Source organism: Otolemur garnettii, unplaced genomic scaffold, assembly GCF_000181295.1.
Source record: "Otolemur garnettii isolate 467f Iridium unplaced genomic scaffold, OtoGar3 scaffold00020, whole genome shotgun sequence".
NCBI classification, from domain to species: Eukaryota; Metazoa; Chordata; class Mammalia; order Primates; family Galagidae; genus Otolemur; species Otolemur garnettii.
The window spans coordinates 16,470,482-16,496,189 of NW_003852415.1; positions in this window are offsets into that span (position 1 = coordinate 16,470,482).

Consider the following 25,708-nt stretch of genomic DNA (forward strand, 5'->3'; position numbering starts at 1 on the left):
AGCTTGAGGCTCTGTCTCAAAAAAAAAATGTATAAATTAACTTGTAAAATATTGATGTTTTTGTAATGTTGATTTTTTTTTCTATCCAAGGTCACTATATATATATATATATATATATATATATATACACACACACACATATATATATAAATGTGTTCAAGTATATATTTGTGTCTTTCAGGTACTTTAAAAGCTTTCCTGTAATAGATTTTGTACATTACTTAAGCTTATGCCTAAATATTTTATTTTAATTTTTGCTGTTATAAATAGACTCTGCTCTTCTATTCCTTTTTTTCTAATTGCTGTTTGTAAATATTTATGAAGACTATTGGTCTTCACAAATAAATACCATTTTATATCTTACTACTTTATCAAATTCTCATTGTTCCTAGAAGCTTTTTCATATTCTTTGGCTTTCTCCAATATGTACATGGTATATAGTCATATCACTTGCAATCTCCAAGTCTTCCTTTCCTTTTCTTCTGCTTCTAGTTGCTTTCTCTTATCTAATTGCCTTGGCTAATGCCACCAATGTATGGGGTTTTCTTTTGTTTGTTTGTTTATTCTTTTTTTTTTTTTTTTTATACAGAATCTCACTCTGCCACCCTGGGTAGAGTGTTTAAGCATCATCACAGCTCACAGCAACCTCAAACTCTTGGGCTTCAGTGATCCTCTTGCCTCAGCCTCCCAAGTAGCTGAGACTACGAGTGCCTGCCACAACACCTGATTAGTTTTGTTTTTCTTTTTCTACTTTTAGTAGAGACAGGATCTCCCTTTGCTCAGGCTGGTCTCTAACTTCTGAGCTCGGGCAATTCACCTGCCTCAGTCTCCCGGAGTACTAGGATTACAGGAGTGAGCCACTGTGTCTGGCCCAGTATCATGTGAAACAGCCATGATGTGTCATTTTTTAATGTGCTGTTGGTTTTTGTTTGTTAGCACTTTTGTTGTTTGCTGGTATTTTATTTAAGATTTTTCTATCTTTGTTCACAAGTGAGATTGATGGAGCCTGTTGTTAAAGCCTTCTGTGGTATCCATGGGCTGGGTGACAGCATAAATTGCAAAGATTCTCAAGACCTTCACTTTGCATCTCTCCTCTGTCCGCTTCCCCCATCCTGTAAGGTGCTATCACCTTCAGAATCTACTCCTTTGTGCTTCCTTCTACCTTACCCTTAATTTGTCTTTCAGACTCCTCTGTTCATCTTCATGTTTGCTTTCTGTTCTTTCTTCTTTCTATGACTTGATGAAGCTTAATGGTATCGGGAAAGTGAACAGGGCTTGGACTCACACTGACCAACTGGTGTTATATATATCACAGCTCAACCATTTATCACATCTGTGGTTTTGGGGATTGGAGAATCTTTTCAAGCCGCAGTTTTTCATCTGTATAATGGGAATGGTAATAGTGCCTTACTTCATAGGATTGCTGGTAAGAGTAATATAATTAGATAACAGTTAACAAGTACTTCTTGTAGGGGTTCATCAAATCCATTTCTTCTTCCTGGGCATAGACTTAGTTTTCCACTTTTCCTTGCACATGGGGATGGCCAGTGGTCTGCTGTATACTAGCTAGCATAATGAGATCAGAATGATGTGTGCCACTTCCAGATAAGGCGTATAAACCACTTCCCACATGATATTTTCCATGTTCTTTTTCCTTCTGCTAATTTGATGCAGACAAGCAGGGTGAAGATGGTGGAGCCACAATGTGGCAGGAGGCTGGGGCCCAGAATCACCACTTGAAGGAGAGTCATTGCTAATCAAACATGTAGTTTTGGATTTTACATGAATACATGCTAAACCGGCTCTGCGCCTGTGGCTCAAGTGGCTAAGGCACCAGCGACATACACCTAAGTTGGCGAGTTCAAATCCAGCCCAGGCCCGCCAAACAACAGTGATGGCTGCAACCAAAAAATGGCCAGGCGTTGTGGCAGGCACCTGTGGTCCCAGCTACTTGGGAGGTGGAGGCAGGAGACTCGCTTGAGCCCAGGAGTTGGAGGTTGCTGTGAGCTGTGATGCCAGGGCACTCTACCCAGGGGAACAGCTTGAGGCTCTGTCTCAAACAAAAAAAAAAAAGAATACATGCTAAACTTCTGTCTTATTTGAACCCATTGTCCATGTTAGAGCTTCTACAGCAACAAGCATTACCCTAATTAGTACCATGCTCCAGAAATGTGACATCTTCTTTCCACTTGCTCTTCTTCTTATCCCTCATGACCCAGCTCAAAAGGTCAACTCCCTGTTGAATCTCCAAACTCTTCATATAAAACTGATGAGTCATTCTGTCTTCTGTGCATCCAGGGCACTTGGCACAAATCTTTTCCCGATCACAAACAGGGTTGTGAATTCTTTGTTTACACAGCTTCTCTGTCTTTAGCAAGGTCTTTTGCCTGGAGCTGGAGCTCAGGAAGGGTTAGTGTGTTGAATGAGGGGTGAGGCCATGGTATGCAGATGTGTTAAATACATCTGAATAGAGACCAATGTTTGCAAAATGTCTGCAAAAAGAGTGTGACAATAACACATTAACCATACCTTCCACTTTAAGTTCAAAGTAAACTGTTGGTCTAGTTATTAATACAACTTTGGGTCAGTGCCAGGCACAGCTCTTAGTAAAAACTCTTGTTTTTGCATTGGAACAAATGATACAGGTTCTGTTTCATGGGCCCTTTTTTTCCTACTATGTTAAGTTCAAATCTTGGCTCTGTCTGGAACTGACTGTGTGGCCTCAGGCATGACACCTCCTTACTGTCTCAGGGCACTGTGATCTGGGACAGCCCTATGGCCTCTCTGAGATCCCACGTGGCATTCATGTCAGCAGACCCCTGGAATACCAGAATCATGGGCCCAGGTCTCAGCTCTCCCTACTCCCATCTCCCCAGGGCCACTAAGACTATTTGAGGCTCCATGTCTCAAAGAAATTCTGGTGCCTGTTTCTACTCCGTAAGTCAGATGAAACTCAAGCAACATGATAGTGGAAATACCAGTCAATGTCTAACTGAACTCTGATTTTTTTTCATAATTATTCCTTTGGTAGTGCTTTTTGCAATATTGAATATAAAGATCTTTCTATAATAAAATGTTTTATTTTTCCTCATTTATTCTTGGTATCCTTGTTTGCTATTGTCTTAAGCACCTGCGGGGCCTCCTGCTTATTCAAGAGGCAAGTGATACTCATCTTAAAGCACCTGGAGGATTTTGCATCCCTGGTAACTGTGGGAGCAGGGCCCGGTCTCTGTCCATGTGGGCAGGTGCTAATACCTCATTTGCATGCAGCTGGGAGGCAGCCAGGTGCTGGGGCTGCAGCACCTTTCCTGGTTTCCTGTGGCATGTGGAGAGGCAGGCAGTCTTGTAAGCTGCCACGTGTGGGGGTGACAGGGTGCCAGGGACAGGACAGGAGGGAAAGGGAGAGGCTGCGCTGGGAGGAAAGCAAGCAGGGAGGGGCCTGTGGAAAATGTCACTTGCGTCATCGTTTGGGCTCTGGGTGAGGCAGAAAAATGTGGAATAAGCCAGGTGCTTCCTAATGCAGAGGGCTCATAGGGGCTGGGTGGTGGCTTCATGGGGCGGGAGCTGGGGGACCCTTGGCACTGGGGAATAAGGTGACCCTGGCTGGCCTCCGAACTTTCTTCTGATGTCCTAGTAGTGGCAGGAAAGTAGAATAGTTAAACAGCCAGATTGCCCAGATCCAAATCTAGAGTACTTTGTGCACTATCTCCCTGAGACAGGAGTTGCTCCAAACAAAAAGGTCAAAAAAGCTAATTAGTCTAGCAACCTTGTCTTTATGGAGGATGCTGCTGAAGTCCCAGGTGGGGAAGGAGCACTTCAAGAGTCCCAGCTAGAGAAGGCACGGCTAGAGCCTGCGCCCAGGACTTCGGGTCCTGTCTGTGACACACTCCGCTCAGTCTATCATTGTGAATATTAAGCACAAACAACATTCACCCTCCAATTCCTCCCACGTAACCTTCCTCACCCCATCCATCCATCATCCATCCACGAATCCACTCATTCCTCCATTTATCCATCTGTATAAGCCATTCCATCTCCCTGCCTATCTGTCATCCATCCCTCCCCCCCTCCCTCCCCCCAGCTATTCCTTATTTACCCATTTACCCACCATCTCATCTGTCATCCATCTATCCACCACCTTCCCATCCAGCCCCCACCACACCCGGCAATCCCAGGAGAAAGATTATGGGTACATAACCAACAGTGTTTGCCATGGGGTGTGAGAATATGCAATGATTACTTCTAAACCTTTTGTTTCCAAGTCAAGTCAAAGTGTTTACTGAATGACCGTGTTGTTCTCAGCTCTGCTGGATGGGGTAAAAATTCAGAAAAACAAAATCTTTCCTCCTAAAGAAGACAACTAAATGCCACTCAAAACTCTGGATTGGCTCTTGGACTAGGAAAATGAAAGACCTATAAAGTACGCCATTGGAAGAATTGTTAATATTGTAATATGGATTGTGAAACAGATAATAGTGACTTTCTGGAATGTTTAATTTCCTAATGTTGATAACGGTACTGTGGTTATATATATATAATAGGTTGTTCCTTTTCTGAGGAAATTCCCACAGAAGTATTTAGAGTTTTATTGAGGGGCATGATATCTCTAATTTACTTGCCAATGATTTCAGAAAAAAGTTATACTTATACTAATATTAATATTGTTATTAATTGTTAATATATTAATTATTGATATTATATTAATTTTAATATATTAACATAATAGTGCAAACATTACAATGTATGATGTAAAAAGATATGTAATATATAAAATATATTTTGTATATATAGTTTTTTATGTATAGTATATAAATATGTATTATATGCACATGTATCTATATATAGAGAGAGAAAGACAATGGGGCAAAAAACAAGCAATGGTAAATCTGGGTCAAAGATATGAAGGAGGGTGGCGTCTGTGGCTCAAAGGAGTAGGGCACTGGTCCCATATGCCGGACGTGTGTGTTCAAACCCAGCCCCGTCCAAAAACTGCAAAAACCCACCCCCAAAACAAACAAACAAAAAAGATGTTTGAAATTATATAACACGGCTCGGCGCCTGTGGCTCAAGTGGCTAAGGCGCCAGCCACGTACACCCAAAGAGGCGGGTTCGAATCCAGCCCCGGCCCACCAAACGACAATGACAGCTGCAACCAAAAAATAGCCGGGCGTTGTGGCGGGCGCCTGTGGTCCCAGCTACTTGGGAGGCTAAGGCAGGAGACTCGCTTGAGCCCAGGAGTTGGAGGTTGCTGTGAGCTGAAATGCCATGGCACTCTACCCAGGGTGACAGCTTGAGGCTCCTGTCTCAAAAAAAAAAAAAAGAAAGAAAAGAAATTATATAACACAACAAGTCAATGCCCCAAGTTCTCAATCTCTTTCTCTTGGAAATTTTTTTTTTTTTTTTTAGAGACAGTGTCACTTTATCACCCTTGGTAAAGTACTTTGGTGTCACAGCTCACAGCAACCTCCAACTCCTGGGCTTAGGTGATTCTCTTGCCTCCGCCTCCTGAGTAGCTGGGACTACAGGTGCCCGCCACAATGCCTGGCTATTTTTTGTTGTTGCAGTTTGGCTGGGGCCGGGTTCCAACCCACCATTCTCGGTATATGGGGCTGGCACTCTACTCACTGAGCCACAGGCACCACCCATCTCTTGGAGTTTTTAATTAGAGAGGGAGTGATTTGTGGAAAACCCAAACACCTGTGCTGGTAAGAGGACAAGGCCTATCAGTTTGTGGTCTTCATGCCCCAACCCCACCCCCACAAGGTGCATGGTAAAGAACAAGAAGGGGGCACATGGAGGGCAACCTGTGGGGCTGGGGAGAGTTTGGGGGTGCTGGTGAGACTGGCTCCCTCAGGGTCTATCCCAACTTGGGAATGACCAAGGAACCTCTGAGAAGTCTGCTACAGGTTATGAACTTGATTGATTTTCAAGAATCAAAAAATAGGGATTGAAATGTCATTTTAAATTACTTTTAGTTGCTGGACTGTGAGTCTTTGATGCAATTTCCAGCAAAGACTGATTCACACGGAGCCCTGCATTTTATTCTGGTTACACATAGGTAACTATTCCCCATCAGTGTGTACTATGGCAGGGAGGTCACTGTGGAATGAGCTGGTCAGAGAAGCTCTATCTCTAATAATCACTGGAAGTGGAACTTGAGGTGTGAGTGACAGTTGGCTGGGCAGCAAGGAAGAGGAAGCCTTGTGATTCCAGGTGAGAAATGGGAAAAGCACAGAGAAAGTGAACATTTATGGAGCACTGTACTAGGCTGTAATACATACCTTCATTTCACTTAACTCACCCAACATCCCTGCCAACTCATTAGCTCTTTTTACAGATAAGGAGACTGAGTCACAGAGAGATCACTCAGAGCATTCTGCTGGTAAATGGCAAGATCAGGAATTGCATGACCCCAGAGACCCCTAGTGTCACACTGCCTCCGGAAAGAGCATGTCTCCAGGGGATGTGAGGGAGAGACCAGAGGGGAGTGGGCCAGAGGGAAAACCTTAATGCTAGGAACAAAAGCCCACCCTTTACCAACATAGGTTCTGAGAAAACCAACTATTAGAAGGGAGGGATCCAGGTGGGCATGGAATGTAAAGATGAGAGGCCAGGGTCTCATCATCTCACCCCACCGCAATAGCAGCTGACATCCAAGATGGCCACTCCTAGGAGGGCCCAGCTTGCAGACCCCTTAGATGGATTCTCCGCAAGGTAGGAACCGCTTCCTTCTCCATGGCACCAGGCACATTTAAATTCAGAGAGGGATTTGTGATTCCATATGGGCAGGCTCCATTTGTGAACTTGCCAGCTGCTGTTTCCTGTTCTCTCCTGACACAGGAAGGGAGACGCACCCCCCCTTCCTCCCGGCAGACTGGAATATTGTTGAACGCACACCAGCTGCTCAATTAACCCAGCCTCCCTCTGCTTGGTGACTTGGATGGTAGCCTTGCCCTCCAGGCCCTTCTCAGGTGGACCAAGCCTATAACTCAGGGGCTGAGGGAAGACTGAGGTCTGACAGGGGGATGAGAGCAGCATGATCCACAAAGGATTCATTGGGATTTCAGCAAAGTAGAAGTTTTTCTGCCTGGGTTATGGGCTGTCTTTTTCTATCCTTTGGAGGTAGAACATACTGAGACCTTGCAGGAAAGCTGAGCCACAAAATGGAAGAAGCCTGGGTCTCTGAAGGACAGTGTGGAGGACAGCTGATCCCCCATCCTGAATTCCTACCCAGAGACTTGTGTGAGCAAGAAAGATCCTTCTGTTGCAGTGGGTTATTACCTCTCTGGGCTTATCTGTTACAGGAGTTTGTCTGTCCAGACTATGTCAGTCTGACTCATCAAGGGGTCATGCAAAAGATCACCCTACTCCTGATTCAATCACTGATTCACTCTGTCATCTTATACCATCATTTTTCTGGGCCTCAATTTTTCCATCTGCAAGAAAAGAATAAGTTAGGTGATTTCCTAAGTCCCTTCTGTTCTGTGATTCTATTTTCTAAAGGGTGGGCAGAAATCCTTGAGAAGAGAAACCTAGCCAAATGTTTGACAAAATGTCTCACAACACCCTTAACAATAAGTTGGTAAAATGGAATCTTGCTGGTTGTTGGTGGAGATGGGTCACAGCAGGTCAGTTAATGATGTCTATGGAGCATTGACTAGTATGTCAATAACAACCTGGCAAGGATGCCTCTAGTGACACGCTAAAGGGCTCATTTAAGGTTAAACAAATTGAATGACAGAAAAGAAGCCGAACAAATAAATATATGGAAAACAAAATTGGGAGGGCTGACTCATGGGTGGACAAGAGACTCGTGATTCTAAATAGTCTCTGTAGAGCAAGAGATTGGGACAAAGGCAACAAAAAGGAAAAAGACCAAGATAAACGCAAATCCTGCAAACTAAAGATCTGGGGAAGCTTGATTTGACTACAGAGCTTAAAAACAGGGTGTGCAAATGTGACCTGGGAATTTTGTTGTTCTCATAGAGCCAATAGTAGGTCATAGTTACTGAAGGCCCACAGCGTCTGAGGCTGCACCAAGCAGTCACATGCTGGGTCCAAGGAGGGGAAAGAAGGTGCCCATCTTAAACAGCTATACCTGGGGTCTTCCGTGCCAGGTAGGTTTTGCTTTAGAACAAAGATAAGATAATTTTCTGTAAAGGACCTAGTAGTAAATGTCATAAGCTTTGGGAGCCATACAGGTTCTATTGTACTATTTAACTTGGCCTTTATAGCACAAAAGAAGCCACAGACAATAGGAAACAAATAAAACTTTATTTACAAACACAGGTATTGGTCTAGCTGTGGCCCCTCATTTATCCACCCAAGTTTGGCAAAAAGGACAGGCATAAGTGATCAGAATGGTGTGGGTTCTGGAGGCTGAGGCTTATATGGACTGATGAAAGAACTGGCAGGGTTCTTCCTGTGGAGATCATAAGGCACACCCACTCCATGGTCCCAGAGGAAAAGCCACGTGAGGGGAAGTTACAAGGAAGCTTATTTTCATTCATGCCTAAGAAGACCCACAAAACCACGAAGGACTGATTCTGCATTATTGGAGGCTGGGGATGGGGGGAACTGGGCTAGGTGTTCTTCCGCACCTAGTCAGTCCTGCCCTGGAGTGAATTGTCTGCTGCCTCCCCTATGGCTCTGTCTTCCCACCCTCCCCTGTACCCAGAACGGAGATGGTGCATTCTGCCCACACAGGCTGGTGTGAGTACTACATTGGGGTCTCGGCCCCTTTGATGCTGAGGCTCCAAGAGTTGAGGAGACATTTGCAGGGCTGGGATGATTGGAGTCTTGTATAAGCCTTGGGGGCTGCAGACTGGGGAAGCCTCCAGCTATGAGCATCCCTCCCCCGCCATGTGGTGGTAGAAATGGGGGCTGAGGGTCTGCCCTAGAAGTGGGCCCTCAGAGCCTGGTTTGTGCCTGGAGGTTCTCGCCTGACTCAAATGCTTGGGTGAGTTAATTTCTCTGGTCCTTTCCAGCTGGGCATCTTGGGGTCAGGCAGTAGCCTCTGGTGACTATGGATGGACACACAAGTCTTCCATGTCATTTTTTGCTGACCTCTGGAAAGAGGGCTAGAAGTGGAACCTCCAGATTTCTTGGGGCAACATTATATATCCCCTCACTTCAGCCCTGTAAGGTCACGACTAAGTCTAAAACAGGTTCTTACTCATTCGATTTTGCAGTAAACCCATGAAATAGACAGCCAGCCACAACGTTTTAATTGCAAGTAACAGAAACCCTAACTCAACTGGCCATAGGGAAGCAGAGAAGCAACTGACTCATCACCAGCAGCACAAGGCAGGAGTCCCAGTCAGTGGGGCAGCTGCTCAGGTAAGAGTCTCTGACTCTGAATGGCCTTAAGAATGAAAAACTGCCTTCATTCCCTTTCAATGTTCAGTAACAAGGGACCCCATCTCCCTGGTAATACCTGATTGGACCAGGGGGAAGCTTCAGACCTAGGGCAGCCAATCAATGGCCTGGCAGGCAGCCAGTGGGATGGTCCTGAAGGGGGAGTTCTGTCCATCAGGGCACCAGGAAGTCCAGGCTGGGTCTCTTTCTCCTCCTCTCTCTCTCCCCCCACCTCCTTTCTCTCTCCCTCTCTCTCTCCACTCTCTCTCTCTGTTTTCTCCTCTCTCTCTTTCCCATCCTTCTCTCCTCTTTCTCTTTCAGAAATTTGAGTCAGAGATTTGGAAGGAGTATAGGGCAATCTGTAAAGGAAACAGAAGACAAAACCACACCACTAGGAGGGAGCAAGGCGTAGGCAGTGCCATTCTGGAGAGAAGTTAGCCATCTTTAAAACCATCACTAGAAGATTCTCTGTCCCCAAAGGTGAAGCAGGTCTTTCCTAGTGCCCAGTTTGTTCTGGTCTTTGTGAGCTGGTTAGGGGCTCATATAGAGGTCATGCCAATTGACTGGCATGGCTGGGTTGCTTTTTCACAGCTTCCATAATATCTTCAAATATGACTGCCCATTGGCCCCTTGCCACTGCCTTCCAGTCATCAAGGAGGGCAGTGAAGCCTAGAATTCTGAGGACTCCTCTTGCAGGAATCTCTCTGCCCAGGGGGTCCCTGGGGGAATGAACTCAGTCTCTGGTCTCCTAGACTTCCCAGTGCCCTCCCTAAGGCAGCAACCTTCTGTGGACGGGAATGAGGGAGTTCTGGTCAGCCAGCGCCAGGGAATCAGTCCAAAACCAGTGTCAGGGAAGGATGGGCAGCCAGCATCACCCCTTGCCCTAGCCTAAACCGATAGTCAGTGTGGCATGCAGACAGAGAGGACAAAGAATGGGAAGGCTCAGTGAGGTCTCCAGAGTGCAGACATGTGCCAAATGTGTCCCCATTCTGCCCTCACCCCACCTGCATTTCATTAGTGGCCCCTGAGTTTCTCAGACAATGGAGACCATCTAAACACTATAGCAGCTGAGGGTGCAGTCATTGGAGTCCCACCAAACTCGAGTCCACCATCTACTGTGAGCTGGGCCTCCCTGGGCCTCCATTTCTTCATCTGTAAAATGGGGATGATGGAAACCCCGTATGCACAGGATAAAATGAGTTCACACATGTGAGCTTGAAATAGAGCCTGGGGCATAGAACACGCTGATTGGTCACCATTCCTTTAGCAAAGACTCAGGGAAGGGGACCAGGAAAGAGGAACTTAGAGAGACGAAAAGGAGACAGAAATATTAAAAGAGGGAGAAGGGATGGAGGAGGGTGGGGGAATGTGGGACTTGCTGGGGTGCCGGCCTTGACCTCTCAGGGCTGGCTTAGGTTTCTCTTGTTCTTTCTTCCCCCATATAATCTCCCTGGAATTCTGAGAAATTCTGCTTCCACTCCCCCCATCAGTTGCCATGGTGATGAAAACCTGGACCCAGTGGAAAGTTCTCTGTGCTCTTGGCAACGAGGCTGCAGCACCCTGCCTCCCGCCCGCCTGCCTGTGTGTGGGCGGGCAGCTCCAGCTGCTGCCAGGATTCAGGGCCAGTGCGGCCTCTCTGAGACCCAGCCCTGCCCCTATAGAATCCAGGGTGGGAGCCCTGGCCTTACAGGTGCCAGACAGCCTTACAGAATATCTAACCTGTCTCAGTTTACAGTTGGGATATGGGGCCAGAGAGAACTGGTGACTTACCCAAAGCTACACTGGCTCCTGACTCCCCTGAGATCTGCCCTCAGCTGTGAATCTGGAGGGTATGGTGCACCCAAGGACATTGCAGACAGGGGACTAGACACATGGCAGGACAGCCACAGAGAACAGGCCAGCTGCCAAGCACCAGAGGCATGCAGAAAAACAATGGGACCCTGGGGATGGTGACACTGCCCTCCTCTACTCTCTCAGATACAGTGCTGGTGGGTGCCATGGACTGGATGTTTGTGTTCCCCCCAAATTCGTATGCTGAAACCTTAGTCCCCAATGTGATAGTATTTGGAGGTGGAGCCTTTGGGAGATGACTATGCCATGTGGGTAGATCCCCATGGTGGTGGCCTTAGAAGTGTCCTCAGACAATGGTTCTCAACCTTCCTAATGCCACAATGTATTTTCATTGCTACAAGGGGGTCGCGACCCACAGGTTGAGAACTGCTGCTTAGAAGAGATGAGAGATGATCTCTCCACTATGTAAGGATGCAGCAAGAAGCCTCCATCTGCAAACCAGGGAGAGGGTCCCAGAACCAGATCATGCTGTCATCCTGCCCTTGGACTTCCCAGTCTCCAGCACTGAGAAAGATAAACCCCTATTGTGTAAGCTGCCCTGTCTGTGGTAATCTGTTACAGCACCTGAGCTGATTCAGACATTGGGGTTTGCTGGGGGTACTATCTTTGACCCCCTTTTGACAGCCCTATTTCAAGCCAAAGTGGAAGGTCACCAAGCCAGTCTTCCATCAGCCAGTCCTTCCAGCCTTCCTATCAGTGTCCCAGGGCCCCAGCTTTGCTTCTCCCTCTCTTCTTCCCCCTCCCCCCAGCAGAGTGAGCCTTGCTTGGTCCCTGAAGTGGCTCCCGCAGCAGCCAACTACTCCTCTGCCCCTTTAAGGGTTGTTAGGTCCTGCCTTAACCAGGAATCTCCCACCTTTCACCTACCCAGCTCCTTCTGTATTATTTTTCTTTTATGTACCCCACATGTAATGGTGTGAATGTTTGTGCCACCCCCCAAGTTTATATGTTAAAATCTAGTTACCAATGTGATGGCATTGGAGGTAGGGCCTATGGAGAGTAATTAGGTCACAAAGGCAAAACCCTCGTGAATGGGTTAGTGCCATTATAAAAGAGACCCCAAAGAGTTCCCTTACCCTTTCCACCAGGTGAGGACACAGTGAGAAGATGGCTGTCTATGAGCCAGGAAGTGGGCCCTCACCAGATGTGAGTGCTGGCAGCATCTTCCTTGATTTTGGACCTCCCGGCCTTCAGAATTGCTGTTGTTTATAAGCCATACAGTTTGTGGTATTTTGCTGTGGTAGTCTAGGACTACCTGAATGGACTAGGACACCATGTTTTCAAAACCTTTGTCCCTTGAGCAAACTGTCTTTGTCGAATAAACACACAATAGCCCATTTTTGATCGTCAAAGCCTCGTAGAATTCAGGCTTTGACTGCTCCAGAGGCCAGGACATAGGACTCTAGGTTCTCATGTCATGTGGAGCATCATGGATAGTTCCATAAATTGAACACTGACACCAGCTCACAGTCCACTGTCCTCATCCCTCAGGTCCCTGCAAATGAAGGTCCCCAGGTTGGCATCAGTGGAATTTCCTCCATATCCTGCAGACCCATCAGGGGATAAGATGTGGGCTGTCTCAGGAGCTCTAGTCACAACAAGACTGAGGCCAGGCAGGGCCATATCATGTCCACCGCAAACATCCTTGGGGACATGATTTCGGGAGTATGAAATGTCCTTGTAGTTCTTGCCAAGAATCCAGCTCTTGGAAAGAAGGGCCTTGGTCAAGAAAATCACTCACTGGGTACCAAGAGCTTTTCCTGGTGCAGTCTCATTGGTCTCAGAAGTTGTTACTCAAAGAATCAAGACTAAGCCCACAGCTTCTAATATTCCATGGAATCTTAGAAATACATTTACCCCAAAATCTTCTTTACATAGGTGCGTGAACTGTGATCTAGAGAAGGGAAGTGATGGTATAGGCAGGGGATGGGTGCAAGGTCTAAGGTCAAAGGGTAGGGGCTCACGTTTTGTCTTTGTCACTCCTGAGCTATGTAATGACACTTCCCTAAGCCTCAGTCACTGGATCTGTAAAATGGAGCTCAGGTTATCAACCACTGTAATTCCTCCACCAGGTCATGTATTCCTCAGGAGACGAACCATGCCAGACTCTTGTCCTCTTCCATGTTTCCAACATAGAGCCTGGCAGAGTAGTCCTGGCTTAATCAAAGGAATAAACCATGAGGCGATTCCTTCCCCAGACTATCTGTCTGTCACACATTCATTTCATTCACAAGTTCATTTTTTTGCACAATCAAAATATACTGTTATCATCTATATCCTGGGGACACAGCAGTAAGATAGCAGATTAGGAGCTTACAGTTGACTGATGGGATGAGACAGGTGACCACCACATCCTGGAATGTGGGAAGTACAGGACTCCACCTGAACACAGAGGAGGGGAGGAGACCCATCTCAGTTTTGCAGAGCCCAAGGAGCCTTTCCCAAGAAGGTGACAACTCAGCCCAGATCTCAAAGATAAGAGGTTTAATGTAAACAGAAGAAGAGGTTTAGAGTTTCTGGAAGCAGAGAAAGAGAAATGCAACCAGGGTGGCAGGGGAGAAGAGGAAGGGTCCTTTGGGACCATACAATCTTCTTCCCCCTATGTGTACCCAAAGGAACAAACTCACCCAGAGCAGGGAGCAGCGAGGTGGTTCAGGACCACGGAGAGCAGCCCCAGCCCTCCTAGCTGCCATTGGGATCTTGCTGATCCTGAGGGGCACCAGCTCGTTAAGCCCTGAGAAGAAGGGCAGGGTTGTGGGGGTGAGGAGGCCACTATGTTGAGGGTGCCATCACGGCCCCAGGAACAGCCTGGTGAGCCACACTAGGCCTCTGGAACCCTGCTGGCCACAAGGAAAACAGCAGGAGACAAGGAGTTCTCTGCTGTCTTACAGCAGAAAGTCCTGTGAGAATCTGATGAATGGCAATTGCTACATTTAGAAACATAGTAAATAAATTTTGTAGAATGCCAGAAGGTGATAAATGCTGTGGGAAAAAGAAAAGCCTTCTCCCCCTCAAAAACAAATGACCCCCTCAATTTTGGTATAATTCTAAAGTTTTTTTAGCACCCTGTGCCCTCTATGGATACAGTCAAGAACCAGTCCCTCTCCAGGATATAGCCACTCTGCATGGGAGTGGGGACCAAGGAGGGGGCTGTGCTGAGTCTACCTGGATCCCCAAGTCATGCATGGGGGACCTCTGCCCCTGACCAGCTGCTAGGAGTACCCCCAGGCCCCTGACTCCTGAATTGCATGCTGTCCCCCCATTTTTACTGATTGAGCACCCACCTTGTATCAGTCACAGTTGTAGATATAGCAGAGAACAGAATAAGCCAAGTCAGTGCCCCCAGACAGCTTACATTCTAGTGGGTAGAGACAGGTAACAATAAGCAAAATAATTTAAATTATACTGTGTGCGTGTGTATTTATTTAATTTTGTTTTTACTATTACCCAGGCTAGTGTACAGTGGTGAGATCATAGCTCACTGCAGTCTCTAACTCCTGCGCTCAACCAAGCCTCTTGAGTAGCTGAATCTACAGGTGTACACTGCCATGCCTGGCTAATTTTTATATTTTTTCATAGAGAGGGGGTCTTGTTAGGTTGCCCAGGCTAGTTTTGAACTCCTGGCCTCAAGCAATCCTTCTGCCTTATCCTCCCAAAGTGTGAGATTACAGGCGTGAGCCACCACATCCAGCCTATGTAGTATATTAAAAGTATCTGGTGTTGTGGAAAAGTCTGGCAGGGCGAGAGGGGCTGAGAGCATTAGGGATGGGCCCGGGTGGTGGAGGGAAGATGTGAAGATGCAATTTTAAGTACAGAGTTCAGACTGGGCCTCACTAAGAGAGTGACCCCTGAGCAAAGACTTGGAGGAGGTGAGGGGGGGTGGCCATGCAGACAGGAGCAGGAATAGGGCTCTGGGCAAAGTGCACAGACAGTGCCAAGGCCAGGAGGAGAGGAAGGCTGGCGTGTTGCAGGGAGAGCCAGCAAGGGGACGGGAGGTCAGGAGGAGGTGAGAAGGGTTCTGGGGCTGGATCATGGAGAGCTGTGACTGGCTTTGGCTCTGAGTGGAATGGGATGTGAAGCAGCGTTTTGAGCAGAGGAGGAACACGCTCTGACATATCTTTTGTGCTGAGACCAGATGACAGAGGAAAGGAGATCAATTAGGAGGCCAGGGCAGTTACCCTGATGGGAGGCAACAGTGGCTAGGACCCGGGTGGCAGCCAGGACCATGGAGGTACAGGGTAGACTCTGGTAGATTCAGAGGATGGGGATGATATGTGGAGGGACCAGATGCAGGGTGGAAGACAACGCAGAGGGGAGTTAAGGATGACTCAGAAATTTTGACCTGAGCAACAGGAAGCAGGAGTTGCCATCAATGACGATTGGGAGCCCACAGCAGAGGCAGGTTCGGGGCCAGGCCAGGAGCTGGGTTTGGGATGTGCTGTGTTCCAGATGCTTACTGGATGTTCTGCTGTAGACACCAAGGAGGCCTTTGGAAATAAGACTCTGGATTCCACAGGCCGGAGCAGCTTTAATGGGACAGCCCTTATAAGCCTGCCCGAGACCAAGCCCCATCAGACTTGGAACATTTTCCTCCACCCTGTCCCGCTGCTGCTTGCGTGTGTCCAGGGGTGGGTCATCCACATCCACCAACCAGCCCCTGTGTGTCTGAAGAGCTCTGACTGAGAGGCATTCTTCCCACACTGAGCAGAATTCTGTCCTGGGGTCTGAGGACACAGGGAAACACAGACAAGAGCTGTCAGAATGAGATGGCCTCAGAATGAGAGAGAGTGTGAGGTGTAGAAATGTAGGTGGAGCTGTGGGCTCCCAGTGCCCCACTGCAATCCTCGCCCCCAGTGCCCTGAGCCTGCCCAACAAATGCCCCCTTTCTCTTCAGCTGGCTCCAAGGGGCTTCTGCTACCACCAAAGGTGTCCCTGGCCTAGCCAAGTACTGAGAGGCCCTGAGGTCTCTGAGAACACGTGTCAAACAGTCCAGTGCTTGGGGCAGAGAAGGTGTTGGATGCAAGGAGATAGTGGCCTTTTTGTCACTCACATCCAGGAAGACTCTTGTCAGAAAAGGGGACCCTGCAGTTAAGTCCTAAGAGGTGGGCAGGAGTTAACCAGATGAAGAGGTGGGAAAGGGATTCTAACAATCCCCAGCCTCCATGTCCCCAAGCCATCTTGTCCCTGCACAGAGCATGCCCAGCTCCTCCACAGCCCTCTCCCCACAGCGAGTGTGGCCCTGCCCTTCTCTAAAGGGTAGCGCCAGGACTGGGCCTTGAGAGAGAACACAGTGCAGCCCTGAGGCAGTGGAGACTGGAGCCTGATCATTTGGATGCAAATGCAAACCCCAATATGGACCAGCTGTATGTATGACTTTGGGCAGTTACTGCAGCCCTCTGTGCTCCAGTTTCTTTGTCTACACACAAGAGGATAGGAACAGGACCTGCTTTGTGACTTGTGAAGACTGAGATGATGCCTACAAAGGGTCTGGACACAGTGGGTGCTTGAGGAACATGAGTGCCTATTACCACAGTTGTAGCCTGACACTGGACTGGCCTGGGCTTCTGCTTGGCCCAGTAAACTCCAGCAGGTCCTCCCTGGCTCATAAACTTCTTCCCATCCATGAGCACAGAAGCCCACTCAGAGTGGACAAATGGCATGTCTCAGACCCCACAGCTGATCCAGGGTGAACTCAGCCAGAGGCCCAGGGTCTGGCTAAGGAGAGAGGCAGCTGCCAAGAGACAGAGTGAAGCTGTGGTGGGAATTCAGGGGGGCTGGGGCAGGAAGCAGAGGAGACGGGCAGGTTTGAGTGGGGGGTAGTGGGCAGGCAGGCAGGCTCTGGCAGGAAGAGTGAGAGGAAACCAGCTACCTCCGGGAGCTCTGTCTGCAGACACCCGGCTACCCCATTGGGTTCCCCACAGACCCCTCCTTCTCTGGTTTGCTGAGTTACCCAGCAGCTGGGACAGTCAGGAGCTTCCTCTGGCTCCATGAAGCCCCATTCAGTTCCAATTCCCTTCCAGCAGCCCTCAGACCCTCAGTTTCTGCTCCTGCCTGGCCACCTCTGACTGCATATCCTTTGGCAGGTCATGAATTCTGTACGTCTCAGTCTCCTGAATGGTCTTGCAGGGACTGCCCTCATCAGACTATAGGTTCCAGAAAGCCAGCAACATTGCTGACCTGTTCGCTGTGTATCCCAGGACCTACAGTGGAAACAGGTACCTAGTGCTCAGAAAGCACTTGTCAAGTGAATAAATGAATGAATGGATGACCAGCCTTGGTCTGAAGGCTCTAGTGAGACCAAATGAGCTAACAGGCAGAAAAAGCAGCTCTGCGCTGTGCTCTAGGTCTGTGGGCCTCCTCTAGATTCCCCCTGACTCGTCCTGCCCTCCGGCCCCTGCTTCCCTCCCATGTTTCCAGCTCCAGCGTCATCACCCTTGGCCATCTTGTGGGAGCCCCTTCACCTTACTCCCCCATCTGTCCCTCACCTGCTCCCTATGCCTCCTAGATCACTCTCCACCCCACCCACTCTCTCCATCATCTTCGCTGGACCAATCACTTCCCCTGTGACCTCTGTCACCTCCCAGGGTGACCTCTGCCTCTAGTCTCATACCCCATCCCCAGCATTACATCTTCCCTCTGTAGCCAGATGGGCCTTTCTTCTAGGCCTCCTGCCACATTCCTCCACGGAGGCTGGGCTCCTGTGTACCTTTCTAGCCCCTTCCCTCTCCTGTCACTGCACGATACCCTCCTTTATCACCACCACTCTCTACCTCTCTATGCCTGTGCCCATTCCACTTCAGCCTGGAATGCATCCTTGTCTGCATGATACACACTCCTTCCTCAAATCCTTCCAGAACATCCAGGGAACCCCATTACCACCACCTAAGGGTTGGCAATTCCCCCTCTGACTCACACTACTTCTTGTGTACACATCTATTAAATTGCATTTCTCAAGTTGTGCCTTTAAGTACTTGGAGTCTCTCTTCCTGATGTTTCTAGAGTAGGCTTATGGTTTATTCAGATAGAAAATTTGGACATAAATATGAATGTGAATATTTAAATATAAGCAGTATTCAGCTCAAGTAGGTGTTCATAAACATGTAAATTAGTGAATATATCCATGGAGAGAAGGATGAGTGGATAAATGGAAGGATAAATGATTGGATAGATTGAATGATGGCTTGATGGAAAGGTGGATGGATGGACGGTTGGATGGATCTAAGGAATGAGGATGAAAGGAAGAAAGGACAGTTGAAAGGGAGGAAAGAAGGATAGATATCAAATGGAGGAATAGAAGGTTAAAGAATGGATGGATGGATAGAGGGAGGGAGAGAAAGACTAATGTTTGGATGGATGGATGGATGGAAGGATGGAAGGAAGGATGGGAAAATGGAAGACGGGAAAGGAGAAAGGATGAATGGATAAAAGAATAGTTGAATGGGATGAATGAATGGAAGGATAAAAGGAAATAAGAAAGGATGAAACGTTGGATGGATGGATGGAGGTTGGACAGACTGCTGGAAGTAAGAATGTAAGGGGAGATAGACGGAAGAATGGAAGGCCAGGTGAACAAATGGCTGCATCCCTGGGTTCCTGGGTAGACATGAAGAGTTTAATTTCCATGCCCCCGAGAAGGTCAGCTTTCTCATAAAGTGTCTGGGAGCCCCTGAAGCTGGTCCCACCTGCCGGGCCTGCTACATTTATCTTGCAAGTTTTGACATTAGGCAATAAACTGATCAGCTATTCATGATAATTAAAAAATACCAGAATATTAGATATGAGTTAGCTCAACAGATTCAAGGGGGCTTCAGAGGAAATGGGGCTCAGAGCATTGTAAACAGCCTGCCTGGGTCACAGCCAGTTTCTGAGATTTCTGGCTGGAGCTCAGTGAGTCTAGCTCCATCCAGAGCTCTGCACACTCCCCTAGGCTTGCTCAGATCCCCTGGAGGCTCATTCTGAGCAGCACCTCCTGGGCACTAACCTAGGGAGAGATTTTATGGTACAAATGAGAAAGGGAAATGATCTCAACCTCGGGCTGAGCTGGGGAGGCCTCGGCAGGGACAGCGGCCTCCCGCACCTGACACTGGGCACATCCCTGTGCAGGGGAATGAGAATCTGGCCCAGTGCCAGCGTCCAGGCTCCCTGCCAGGGCGATGACTCAGAAAATGGGCAGCATCAGGGGAAGATCTGCATGCCTGGAGAACCTTGGAAGAGGTGAGCAGGGAGGTCAAGGCACCTCTCCTGGAGCCCAGAGCAGGGCTCGGTGGAGAAGTCTGTGGGCCTTTTGTCCCTGCTGTCCTCCCACCCACAAGACCCCCATGGTCCAACTGCTGATTTTCTACCTGTGTCCCCAGCCCTTTCCTCCCCTGGTAGCACTCACTGCTCTCTTTCTTAGCTCATCACTCACAGACTTTGTTAATGAAGCTTCCAGAAGATGCCCACACACCCGTGGTCCCCACAAACCACTGTGCATCACTGCATCACAGGGTGCGCTGGTGGCAGTGACCCCGGAGGGCTGTGCCTGAGTGTCGGCCACTTCTTTCTCCAGTCTCCTTCCATGCACAGCCCTAGGCTGGGACCCCTGGTGGCTACTTCCTCTGGGGTTTCCACCTTTCCCTGCTCAGGGCCTTCTAGAAGCCCTTGAGGGGAGGGGCTTCTGGCTTCTACTACACAGATATGGACCCAGAACCCAGGGAAACATTGGGTAGGAGAGCTCACAGAGTTTAGTAACTGAGGAGCACAGATTCTGGAAGTTACTACAAAGGAGAGGTAAAGATATCCCTTTTCACCCTCTTCCACTACGTTTCTAAGTCCTGCTGGGTGTTCTTGAAGGTAGTCCCAAAACAAAGCCTGTATTTTCAAAACTGCAGTGTATTCAGTGCTTTCTGTTTTTCTCTTGAAAACAATTCAGGGGTTGGCTTTTATGCTCCATGCCCAGAGTGACGAAATAAAAACCTCTGCTTTGGAAAGTCAAGGGAAGTGGCTAAGTTTCCAAGGGAGGCTGGTCAGGCTGGCGGACTGTGGTTTTCTTGCTTTCTTTTGTGCAGACACAGACGTGTTGGCAAATCCCCACAGGGTGGCCGCAGACACACAGCCCTTTGTGGGCCTTTCACCCACTGTGGTTTTTAATGTTGTCATTCTTCAGAGTTAAGAATCTGTGGTTTTTAATTGCACCTGGGGACACCACCTTGCTCTATTCCCAGTTGGTGATCTCCTTACAGACGTAACAGAGGGATTCAAGGTAAGATTCCAGGCCCTGCCATGATGATCACACAGAAAAACACACAGAAATATGTATTTACTCAACCAGAGACATGTCCTAGAAGTCTTTACAAAAAACTAAAGTATAAAGTCTAATTTTAAAACATGCATTTATGTAAATTAATATTTAAACTGTACAATTTTATATCAAAAGCATGGAAATACTGCACTTTGCGATTGTATCACAGCTCTCATCTTTAGGAGCCTGGCCCTCTGATAAGCCTCCTTGTCCCTTCCTGTTTTCAGAGTAGCAGTTCAGTGATCACAGTGAGAGACACACATTTAGGACAGGGGTCAGAACACGTCTCTGAAAAGGACCAGAGAGTAGATGTTTTACACTCTGTGGGTCACACATTCTTCATTGTAGCTACTTAACTCAGCACAGAAGCAGCCAAGCACAATAGTCAATGAATGGGTATGGCTGTGCTCCTGTCCCAATAAAACTTTATTGGCAAAAACCAATGGTTGTCCAGATTTGGCTCGTGGGCTATAGCTTACCACCCCTTGCTTTAAAAAAAGGACAGACATAAGTGACCATTGGGAATGTCCAGGAGGTAGGGGAGTAAGTGGATTGGGGAAAGAACTGGATGGGGTTCAGTATGGAGGAGACTCAGAGAGTTAGGCATCCCCCCTCAAACATCATTGAAGAGGCGAGACCAGCTCAACAGAGCCCCTGCCAGAGGCCAACCACAATGGAGGGAAGTGAGAAGGCCCTTATTCTTTCATGACAAGAAATACCCCATAAGCAATGAAGGGGTGAGTTCTATGTCCTTAGAGGCATGCAAGCAGAGTCTAGGGGTTGGGGGATTTTTCTTTAACCCCAAGTCCTACTTTTAGAGTGAGAGTTTCTCTATTTCTGCTCAAAACTCCACAGTCCCTGCATCGCTTGGAGCACAGGCCAAAGTCCCTAAAAAGGCTGACGACCTGGGTGTGTTGGTCCCGCTGCCTGGCTGTACTCACCTCCCTTGCTCTCCCTCATGGACTCCAGCCTTGCTGGCCTCTGGGTTGTGTCTTGAGCCCCCAACACACATGTCTCAGTGTCTCTGTCCTGTCTGGTCCCTCTACTGGTTCTTGTTCCTGGACCTCCCAGAGGCCAACTCTCATGTCACCCCGCTTCCTCCCTTGTGTCCTAGTCCCCCAGCACTTGTCCTTGGCATGCGCCTTCACTTAACATGCCCTTGCGTTTACTTATTTGCCAATGATCTAGCTTCTCCTACTAGAATGTCAACTCCGTGAGGCAGAGATTTCTGTCTTTGGTTCCTGCTGTATCCCCAGTGTTTAGTGCCTGCTCACAGCAAGTGAGCAGTAAATATTTACTGATGATAGTGGTTGTGTTTTCCAAAGATGGCAACCACAGTAACTGCCATTGCACTGTGCTTCCTACACTGGTGCTGCTGCTCTTCCCCTCAAGAAGTGGTCTTTGCACTTGCCCCTTGAATCTTGCCAGGCCCATCACTTCTAAGACTGGCTCACAAAAGGTGGCACAGCTTCTGCCTAGCTCCTTACGATATTCACCCTTGGAAGCCAGGCACCATGGTGTGAGGAAGCCCAAGCCACATCGAGGCTGTGTGCAGGTGCTTCTGCCAATAGACTTAGCTCAGGCCCAGACGACAGACAGGTTCAGCTCCCAGATACATGCACAAGGTAATCTCCAAAATGGTTATAGCACCAGCCACCCTAAAGGCAGGAGAGGCTCTAAGGCAGAACCAGCCAACACCCAGAACCATGGGATAGTCACATGATGTTGTTGGGAGGTGACAGGTTACCCAAATAACTGCTGTCCACTGTTGTTGGTAACTCCTGTGTTCTCTACCTGCTGGGAGAAAGCAGCCCCCGTGGGGTACACACCACTGTTTCTGTGCATTTCCCTAGGCACTGCCCCTACCACAAGCTTCTCCTGGGGCAAGGACAGGGTGTTCTGCTTTCTTGCCTGGACTCTGCTGAGACTCATTCTTTGGGTATACCTCTCTCCCAGGGCCACAGCAGATGTTCCCAGGCCTCGGGACACTTGGGGACATCTCTGTGAGGCTGCTCCCCTCCCTCAAGCAGCCAGCACAGATGCCCCCTGCACTGCAGACTGAGGGTTCCTCAGTTGTGGGTCCAACAGAGGTTCCTTACTTGGCTAAACTTCAGTCAGCCTTCTGAATATTCTCCCCATCTATGCACTTCCTCATAAAATCCAGTTTTGGCAAAAGATCTCTGTTAAGTCAGTTGAGCCAGAACCACCTCCTCCATCTTCAATATCTGATTGGGTTCCTCATTCTCCACCATCCCCGAGGTGGGATCAGATTACACTGGCTTATCAGCAAGAATCCTGTTAGATTAGCCAGGATTCCCCTGACTCCTGATATAATTCCCACTGACTCCCACTTGCTCCTCGGCCATGAATCCCCACTTGTCCAAGCTGAGTTGGCAGCTGAGCCAAATCCATTTCTCTCACTGCAAGACCTCAGGCTGTGGTCCACATTCCCATCACCGTGGTCCTGAATAAAGTCTTTACCTTGCTTTAGCCAGTCCACTAAATAAATCTTTTCCACCTCAACAGCAGCAGCAGGAAACGAGGCATGGCTTTGTTCTTAACTCCTAGTCACCTCTGTGTGATCTGGGAAAACTCACCCACCACCAGGACAGCTTCAGGCCACTAGAGGGAAAAATGTGAGCCCAGGAAGGGTAGAAGTTCCCATTCCTGTCTTGTTCCCAGACCCTTGCTCTCACAGACCTTCTTTCTGAGACAGCCGACAGCACCCACCCCATTCAGATCTCCCTTGAATCCTGCCCCTCGTCCAGTCAGGATATTTCAGTCTCATGGTCCCAGGGTGATGATCCCCCGAGGAAACGCTTCCAATGCCCCCTGCCCACAGGTCAGGGCAGGTTCCCCTGCATTCACACCTTCAGAAGTGATGACAAACAGAGGTGCAGGGGACGGTGCAGGGCTGGGGCTCAAAGCACAGGTTCCTGAGTAAACCAGGCTTTGTGACCTAGGCCAAGTCACTTAACCCCTCTGAACCGCAGTTTCCTAATCTCTGAACAGGGGGATAATAGTAGCCCCTTCTGGAGCAGTTGTGAAGATCGAGGAGATTTTGGGTGTGAAGCACGTCACACAGTGCTTGGCATACAGCAGCAGCAGGCTGGTGGCTGTTATTGTTACATTGCGATGTGATGCAGCCAGCCAGGCACAGGCAGCCCTGTGTCCCTGTCTCCTGCACTTCCCGCTCTGATTCCCTTCATCCCGCCTCACCTCTGGCGACCCAGTGCCCAGCCCGTCAAGTCCTGCTGCACTGCCCCAGATTTGTCACTCACGTGAGCGAGCTCACACCCTGTCACCATTGGGCCAGAAGGATCTCGGGAGCCTGGCTCCAAAGTCAAGCTCCTCTGTGGCTTCCTTCTCAGGCTTGCAAATCAGAGTGAGCTCTTCCTCTCTGTCTTGGCAGACTCCCTCTTTCTTCCTGTCCCCTTCTGCCTAAACAACGCAGAAAAAAAGGGGTAGGAAAGGAGGAGGGAATCAAAATCTGGTTTTTAGATCAGGTTCAAAATGGATCCGGTCTCGGCAGCTGGAATCAACACGAACCCTCCAGAGGAGGCTGCTCTGCTCCTTACTAGCTGTGTCACTTTGAGCAAGTCCCTTTATGTCTTTGAGCCTTAGCTTTGTCTCCTCTGACACTGGGACAGAAGGGACAGCCCGAGGGCACCCAGTGCCCCAGCCTGGCTCTGGGGTTGAACCAACATGCCTCTCCGAAGTTATCTTGAAGTCCTTCTATGGGTCCTAGCCCCTGTCACCTGGCCTTCCACACAGAAGTCTCATGGTGGTGATGTGTCTGTGGGTCTGTCTGCCCCGCACCTTGAGCACCTTGAGGGCTGGACCTTTCACCATGTGTCCCCTGAGCAGCTCTGTGCCTAGTGCAGGACCATATGCAGGGAAATCAGCAGATGTTGATTGATTTGTGAACTTACATCTCCAGCTGGGATGGAGGCCCTAGGATAAAAAGGCCCCATCCAGCACCTGGGGGTGAGTTATCAGACAGAGGAAAGGCAGGGAGGAATGCTCTGAGCCACCAGGTTTTGGGAATTGCTAGACAGTGACCCAGGGAACAGTCTAGCCCAGACCGCTTTGGGCACTGTGGTTTACAGTGACTAACTACCCCTCTCCCAGAATCTCCCAGAATCCAGGAGCCCCATAGCCATGTCAGCCAACAAACTCTCTAGAATCCACAAGGCTAGAGACAGTTCCTGCCTGTAATCTTTGTCATTCTTGTTGTTATCATCTTACAATGTTTTATTTACTGAACTTATGTGCTGATCATTAAATACTAAGCACTATTCTAAATGCTTAAAAAGTATGAATTCACCTGCTACAGAAAGCCTATGAGGTGGGACCTGTTTAACTGTGAGGCCCAGAGAGGTTGAGTGATGTGCCTCACGTCATACAGCTAATGGGTGACAATGTGGGGCTCTGTGCTTCCTTCTGAGAGGCAGCTGCTAGGAATGGGGCACAAAATGATCCTAGGCCCATCTGCAAACACGACGTTCCCTTAGTGCCACTGCATGCCACCAGGGGCTGTGAATGGGGACAGCAACAGCCAGCTCTGGGGGCAGAGGCCAGGTGTGGGGAGGGCACAGTGCCATGCCCCCCTCCTTTCTGCCCACCGTGGGGCTGAGGCTGACTCAGAAGTTCCCACTGGCATGACTTCTGGAACACACAAGGGTGAGACCAGAGTGGGTAGAAGTCCCCAGATTGGAGGACTGGCTCCACAGGGGCAGCCCATGTGTCACAGGTGAGGGAGCACCTGAGTGTCCCAACCTTCCCTTGCCAGGCAAGAGCATGGATCCCACAGACGCTAGGGCCTGGCCCTGAGCTATGGGCTGTTTGCCAGGAGAGGACGACCCTGAGGCCAGAGGCCTCTCCAGGGCAGCTTTGTCTACATTTGAGGAAGTCCACATGGCAGCTCCACCCTGCCAGGATTCCCTGCAGAGTGTGCGAATGTCCGGCTGGCCCAGGTACACAGAGCCTCTGTGTGCAGCAGGTGGGGAGGGTGGGGAGGGTGGGGCAGGCCCCAGGAGAATCACCTGCCCAGGGCTCACGGCTATTCTTGGAGATCAGTTTCTGATCCCAGGAAAGCCTCTACCCCAGCCCTCCTGGTCCTCAGTGTGGGGAGAGGTGGAGCCCAGAGCTCAGCTTCCTCGGAGGAAGAAAGTCCGGGAGGGTGGGTACTGGCTGCAGGTCACACTGCAGCCCTGGCTGCCA